Consider the following 8045-nt stretch of genomic DNA (forward strand, 5'->3'; position numbering starts at 1 on the left):
TCTATACATTGCTAATGTGGTAAATGACTATTCTAGCTGCAAATGTCTGGTTTTTGGTGCAATATCTCCATAGGTGTATAGAGGCCCATTTCCAGCAACTCTCACTCCAGTGTTCTAATGGTACAATGTGTTTGCTCATTGCCTCAGAAGGCTAATGGATGATTAGAAAACCCTTGTACAATCATGTTAGCACAGCTGAAAACAGTTTAACTCTTTAGAGAAGCTATAAAACTGACCTTCCTTTGAGCAGATTGAGTTTCTGGAGCATCACATTTGTGGGGTCGATTAAATGCTCAAAATGGCCAGAAAAATGTCTTGACTATATTTTCTATTCATTTTACAACTTATGGTGGGAAATAAAAGTGTGACTTTTCATGGAAAACAGAAAATTGTCTGGGTGACCCCAAACTTTTGAACGGTAGTGTACATTAATTTTTGTACTAATTTCGTGCAAGAGTCTCACACCTGCACGCCTTGGCGCGTGCATTGGATAGACTCTCGGGTGCGCTCTGGCCGTACACAACTCGCACCTGCACAGAATTAAGGTGCAATCAGCATGCCTATATAAAAACTGTGAAAACGCACTTACTTTGCGAAGTATTGAGTTGCGTTGCTGATACATTACCGAGCCTTATTTCCTTGTTTGGGTTCCTGATCCCTGATTTCCTGTTTCTCGTCTTTGATTCTGCTGAGTCTACGATAGCCTGTTTGTGCCTTGCTCGACCTATTGCCTGTTTCACTGTTTTAAGATTTTGCCTGCCATTCTGGATTGTTTACCGTCTTCACTTGTATTAATAAACACAACTTCTGCACTTACATCCATCTCCCAACCATCTCTGACAGAATACTTCACACTCCCTGATAAAGAGAAGCACATTCACCTGTTCAGGAACAAACTAATGTTAATGGCGCTAAAACAGCCACCGTCAAATGGTGTGGGTGGAGTCTTGTTCTCGGACCCGACTTGGATCAATAGTGGACTCGACTCAGACTCGACTCAATTTTTTTAATGACTTGGACTTGAACACTGGGGACTCGAAACTGGACTTGGACTCGAGGTTTAGTATCTCGACTACAACACTGGACAGTACTAACCACTACACTATTCTACCTCCCATGACGTCCTGTAAATCAGTGGAGTAGGTTTTCCACTTCATACAGGTTAACTCACAATCACTACATGCCCCAATACACAATCCTCCTCGGTCGTCTTTTCCTACAAATTATCCATCCATCCATTCATTCATTATCCATAACCGCTTATCCTGTGCAGGGTCATGGGCAAGCTGGAGCCTATCCCAGCTGACTACGGGCGAGAGGCGGGGTACACCCTGGACAAGTCGCCAGATCATCACAGGGCTGACACATAGACACAGACAACCATTCACACTCACATTCACACCTACGGTCAATTTAGAGTCGCCAGTTAACCTAACCTGCATGTCTTTGGACTGTGGGGGAAACCGGAGCACCCGGAGGAAACCCACGCGGACACGGGGAGAACATGCAAACTCCGCACAGAAAGGCCCTCGCTGGCCACGGGGCTCGAACCCGGACCTTCTTGCTGTGAGGCGACAGCGCTAACCACTACACCACCGTGCCGCCCATCATCATAGAATCCAAATCAGAATGCTGATGGCTGCATTGTGGGCGGCTGATAAGATGTCATAGACACCCACCTCTGTTCAATGATGGTCGTTCCAGGTTGACAAAAATGAACGATCCACTCTGGCTAAGATGTCTGCCAGTTTTCTGGAAGTCCTCTCATACTCCCTCAACCAACCACAGATTACTATGTACCTGGACGGCTGAGTTTCTTCACAGATATGTTTCTACGCACTTTGGGATGAGTTCCCTTCGACTGGTGCGGGAGTATGAGAGGACTTCCAGAAAACTGGCAGACATCTTAGCTAGAGTGGATCGTTCATTTTTGTCAACCTGGAACGACCATCATTGAACAGAGGTGGGTGTCTATGACATCTTATCAGCCGCCCACAATGCAGCCATCAGCATTCTGATTCGGATTCTATGATGATCCATGAGAGAATATATACTGGATACTCCCTAGTAGTCAGACAGAACTGAGGATGCCTTTCGGAGGAGAGGCGAAACGTTTTCAAGAATCGTCAAGCAAGTCCAGTTGCTCTCTTCAACCAACCACAGATTACCTTCAGGCCTTGGTGTGCCATTGGTGATGCCTGTGCACCTGGCTATGGACTGCAGTGAGCTCGCTGCTCTTTTTAACATCGGGTTTGTCCAGTGCTCTGTGTGGTGGTGCTTTTGTGCTTGGTGCAGTGCCCCAAGCGATGTTGCCCGGTGGCGTCGCAGTGGCTGTGCAGGTGGTTTGGGACGTACCAGCGCTCTGTGTGGCAGTGCTTCTGTGCTCACTTTGTAGATCCATGGCATGGCGTTCCAAGATAGCATCGCGGCGGTTGTACAGTTGGTGTGAGACTTATCTTCGTGCACCTTGTGGGACTGTTTTAGCTACGCCATTGGAATTACATCCTGACCCTCTTTTTTTCCCTCAATTGTAAAGCAACCTTGGGTGTAAGAAAGGTGCTATATCAATTGAACTGATTATTATTATTTTTTTTATAAACCTTTATTGTTTTGTGATCAAACGGAGACCGACAGATTGTATGTGGAGTGGGCTGTTCATGAATTACAGCTTTGGGGATTTTTCCGTGTCATAACTTATAGGAAAAAAAGACAGAGGAGGACTGTGTATTGTGGCATGTAGCGACTGTGGGTTAAACAGGGTAATAGTATGAATTCAAGCTGTTAAAGGCATGACTTGGTATGTGGCTCAAGGCCAAAGCTCATTAGCGCAGTGTAAAAGTTCACAGAAGCAGCTCCTGAACGTTGCGTGACACTTCGCTGCTGTTCAAGCTCTATGAGTCACATTTGAGTTACACACTGTTCTCAGGACATATCATATTCACCTACACAAAGAGTGAGGATTACGCCACACCACACCGCACTCAATAATCCCATACACACCCAAATACGCGTGTTTGTGTGCTCCTTTTCAAAAATTTTTTTGTATTATTAATCATAAACACTTTCGATCACCGGCATTCCACATTTTCTCGTGGTGTTAATGAAAAAAAAAAATCACTCCAGATAATTTGCATAGCAAATCTTTATAATCAAACTGTGATATTTTTCTTGATATTTGATCAATGAACTTCTGTCAGCAATATGTTGGCCTACTTTCACTTTGGCCAAGTCAAGTCAGTTTATTTGTATAGCGCTTTTAACAACACACATTTTCGCAAAGCAGTTTTACAGAAAATTAAGGACTTTAAAAGTGAGCTAATTTTATCCCTAATAAATGTATTTTTATTAAAATAAAAGATGATGAGCAAGCCTGTGGTGACACTGGCAAGGAAAAACTCCTTGAGAAGACATGAGGAAGAAACCTTGAGAGGAACCAGACTCAAAAGGGAACCCATCCTCATCTGGGTGATAACAGATAGTAAGCGTGATTATAAATAACTCGCTTCTATAACTGTGTCCTATATATAGTCGTCACAAAGTGCAACTGTGTAACCAGGAAAATCATTATAGTTTTAACATGAAATCTGTTTTGTTGAAGTTATCGACTGTTTATTTCATTTATTTAAAAGGGACAATGCACATTAATCAACATCTCTATCTGAATTAAAAATGTAAATGTGCCAGAGTTAGCAAATTAGCTAATTTTCATCTGTAGTCCCTTGGCAGGTCAGTACAGCAACATAAAACAACAAAACAACCTCAACAACAAAAAACAATACAAGCGCCCAGCACAAGAATGAGTAATTTTGTATAAGAGTGATGTGTGGCCTGAGGGCTATTCATGGTTACAAGACTGGTTAATTCTGATCCATCTCTTAAGCCTGGTTTTAAAAGTTGTATAATTTGAACTTTCCCTTACCTCACAAGGAAGACTATTCCAGTACTTAGAGGCCCTTACTGAGAAGACTGTATGCCCAAGTTTACTATATCTGCGTTGTATCATACAGTCAAGTCAAGTCTATTTGTACAGCGTTTTTAACAAACATTGTCGCAAAGCAGCTTTACAGAATTTGAACGACTTAAAGGACATGGGACATGGATTTTTTTCTGGGTATGATTATGTATAAAGGACATAAGAAATGCCATCTAAATCACTGCAGGGCGTCAAAAATGTGAAAATCATCACATTATTCAACTTTTTTATACATCAGCGTAAAACAATGATTCATTAATTAGCTAAGCGGTCACGTGACCCGCAGTGTTGGGTAAGTTACTTTAAAAATGTAATTCGTTACAGTTACAAGTTACCTTGTTTAAAATGTAATTGTAGTGTAACTTTTTCAATTACTTTTAAAAAGTAATGTAACTAGTTACTTTTGGATTACTTTTTAATTACTTTAAGGTTTTAATGAATATTGACCCATGTTCACCATTTAATTTTTGAAAACCGACAGTGTGAACCTTAAAGCAGTACTAAGCTGAGAGGGAATTGCTGACAAGCAATCACAGGAGGTCCATAAGAGATGCTTGCACCGTGCATGTGATTCTCAGACTCCTGTCATAGGGGCCATACTCTTCTGTTCCTCCCCTAGGCTCTACCGTTTTCACAGTTTGCAGACTACACAAGCAGGTTCAGAAACCACTTCTTTCCCACAGCGGTCACCTTATTGAACTCTTCCCAAAGACCAGTCTTTCGTTCCCCTCTATCCACACCTTACCATCCATATAGTGTTCCTCTTCAATTCACATCTGTATAGCCCTATCTACAGTGGTATAGGATTACCTGTATAATGATTCCATCTGTATTCATCACATTTATTTATACCATGCTATTTTTCATTGCCCTGTGCATTGTACTGCCATAACTACATTGTACATACTCTGCGCATACATGCTCTGCACATATAACCATCTTTACTTACACTAGCTGTAAATAACGGCATTTTGTCTCTAAATACTGCATTATGTGCAGTCTGCACGTGTTGCACTTGATTAGATGCCAAACTGCATTTCATTACTTCATACATGTGCAATGACAATGAAGTGTTCTACTTTAATCTAGTAATAAATAACCAAAGTGAGACTTTTACATCACATTTTATTTTTCTTGTTTTTCTCTTTGCTTGTAAAATGAAACATGGCACAATACAGTCCATCAAGAATTAAGACTGACGATGGGTAGTCAGTCATTGAACATTTAAGAGTCAATGGAATGTTGATTACAAAAAAATACAATAAACAATTTCAAGTGAATGGTAGTAGCCTAGCACGTAGCTAACTAGGGAAACGACATGTGTGCTTAACCGTTGTTGTGATATATGACATTGAATCAATCGTACATCATTATATTATGTTGCCCACTGGGATTAATAACAACGATGGTATGTAGGTGGGTGTCAGTTGTTCTAGAGCTGGTAGTTCAACATATTTCATCAGCATAGCCTACCTTGCTGTTAATGTGCTTACAACCTCAAAATGAATGCCTTCTGATCGGAAATAAACCAGTGAGTTGCACTTACCTCTAAATGTTTCCTTAGGTTCTGGGGCGAACCGCCCCCGGCCCGGGCCCGTGGGAGGGCCCGGAGATAAGCCCGATATATCGCTTACACTCAGTCCTTCGAGATTACATTCGTCGTGCTCATGCCCGGGCCTGTGTGAGGGCCCAGAAAGTTATCTGATGCACCCCTTAAAATCATTGCAATGTGTTGCAAATAGTCGAGCGCGCGAGCGTGTATAATGTTGTAAGATAATGTATGTTGCCGTAGCTCAGGGGTTGTGTTAGGGCTTATAGCTTGACACAGTCAGGGTGAGTTATGCCTCATAGTTGCTAAAAACTGAACTCAAGATTTAACAGCTGTAAAATATAGAATAAAATGTTTTGTATAACTGTCCTGCTTTTCACTCTCGCGTTTTGCTTTACAGCGTGCAAATTTAATAAGATATTGTCTCCAAGTGTATTTTGGGTAAAATCGTCATCACTCTCCACAACGTCATCAGTCACTTGTCAACAGAGTTGGCTATGCTACAAGCATTTTTACTACGATAGTTAACATGAGTTCATATAAACATAAAAGTGGAGCGACGAAGCGAAAAGAAAGGGAAAAAAGGGAGCAGGGAAAGGCTAAATTACTTAAACTGGACACATATTTAGTTCGTCCTCATGGTCATGGAAATGAATCCGACAATGTTGGCAGCAATTCAGGCCCACCAATACTGCTAGCAGGGAGCCAGACTGACAGGTAGCCTAGAATTTCAAACAATCAGAAGATGTTAGCTTTAATGTGCTTATAACGTTGGCTTTAATCTGGTTAGCCCAGCCCCTTAGAGCTTATACGCCACCATTTTTCCTTTCTGAATTATATAGGCTACTTTCCTGATATTAGACGAGTTGCTACATTCATCCACTTTTTTCTCTCTCCGCTGTATAGTGATGTTAGGGACTCAGCAGTTGCGAGCTGCTCCAGGGTAGAGCCAGACCTGGTGCTTGACAGCCTCCCTCCCCACCCGACCCGCGCTGGACACTGGAAATGAAAGCAGCCGGTCTCCTCACACTACAGCTGATACGCAGACTGTGGATGGTGAAAACCCTCCTCTAGAGTGTTTTCCGACTGATCAGGCCAATTTTGCTGAAAACATGCACCGCCCTCCTTTTATTTCTGACTCTTCCTGTCACCGTTGCAACCTCTGAGCGCTCATTCGTATGCCCTTCAAATAATGTGCGCAGTATAGGCTATTGATGTTTTATTATGAGCCATGTACAGTATCCTAATGTTTTTTGTTTCTGAGTTACATGTTCGTTTGAAGGACTTGATGTACTAAATAACATAGTTGCACCCGGTAGTGTTGAAATTGGTAAACACCGCAGTTGCGGATATTTTGTAGCCTAAAATGATGTTATGATAAGCTTTAATAAAGGGCCCGGTCATTTGCCCCGCCCCCGGCCCGGCTCTGACTTGTTCCGCCACTGCTTAGGTTTGACATAGACTGCTTCGACGTGGACAACTTCTTGATGGCCGGCAAACACTGCTTGCATTGGACAGTTAAATTTTAGCCATTTTCAGTGATGTAGATGAAATGCTTCTTAAATTTCCAATGCTTGAAGGCGTCTGACATGACTGCTGCTTGAGCTGAACTGAACCGAACCGCGCGCTTCTTGCTGCTCTAGTGCTCAAGCACAGAAACAGAGTGGCGCTGCTGTTGGCAAACATGATAGGAAAACCCAGGACAGACAAGGAGCCGTGGTGGGAAACGGCAAAATTATGCGCAAAGCAATAAAAATATCCTTGCTCATGTCGCAAAGGTTTTTGTTTTTCAAATGTAACTAAAATTGTAATTCTCAATATTTCCATAAGTAACTGTAACTGAATTACATATTTTCCTGTTGTAACTGTAACGAATTACAGTTACAATTTTTTTGTAATTAAATTACGTAACGTCGTTACATGTAATTCGTTACTCCCCAACACTGGTGACCCGTGATGTCACAAAAACTTTTCAAGGAGCCAGCGCTTGGGAATCTAATGTAAACAGGTTACCGAAATGGACACCATCGACAGTGACATTCCCGATGTTTCACAGAGATGTGAAGTTAGACCCTATCAATTCGAACCGATAGCTGGAAATTCACATGAACATGGATCTTGTCTTTACTCTGACGGGTCAGATGATTCTGAGAGTGAGAGTTCATTCAGTCCCCATGAAACTGAAAGCGGTCGGCTCGAGAACACATCCTGGTAAGTTAAAAACAATTCTGCTCAAAGGCTAATGATCTGTTGAAAGAAGTATTATTTTTGTATCATACATTGAAAGTTGGGCGGCACGGTGGTGTAGTGGTTAGCGCTGTCGCCTCACAGCAAGAAGGTCCTGGGTTCGAGCCCTGGGGCCGGCGAGGGCCTTTCTGTGCGGAGTTTGCATGTTCTCCCCGTGTCCGCGTGGGTTTCCTCCGGGTGCTCCGGTTTCCCCCACAGTCCAAAGACATGCAGGTTAGGTTAACTGGTGACTCTAAATTGACCGTGGGTGTGAATGTGAGTGTGAATGGTTGTCTG

This window comes from Neoarius graeffei, chromosome 15, assembly GCF_027579695.1.
Source record: "Neoarius graeffei isolate fNeoGra1 chromosome 15, fNeoGra1.pri, whole genome shotgun sequence".
NCBI classification, from domain to species: Eukaryota; Metazoa; Chordata; class Actinopteri; order Siluriformes; family Ariidae; genus Neoarius; species Neoarius graeffei.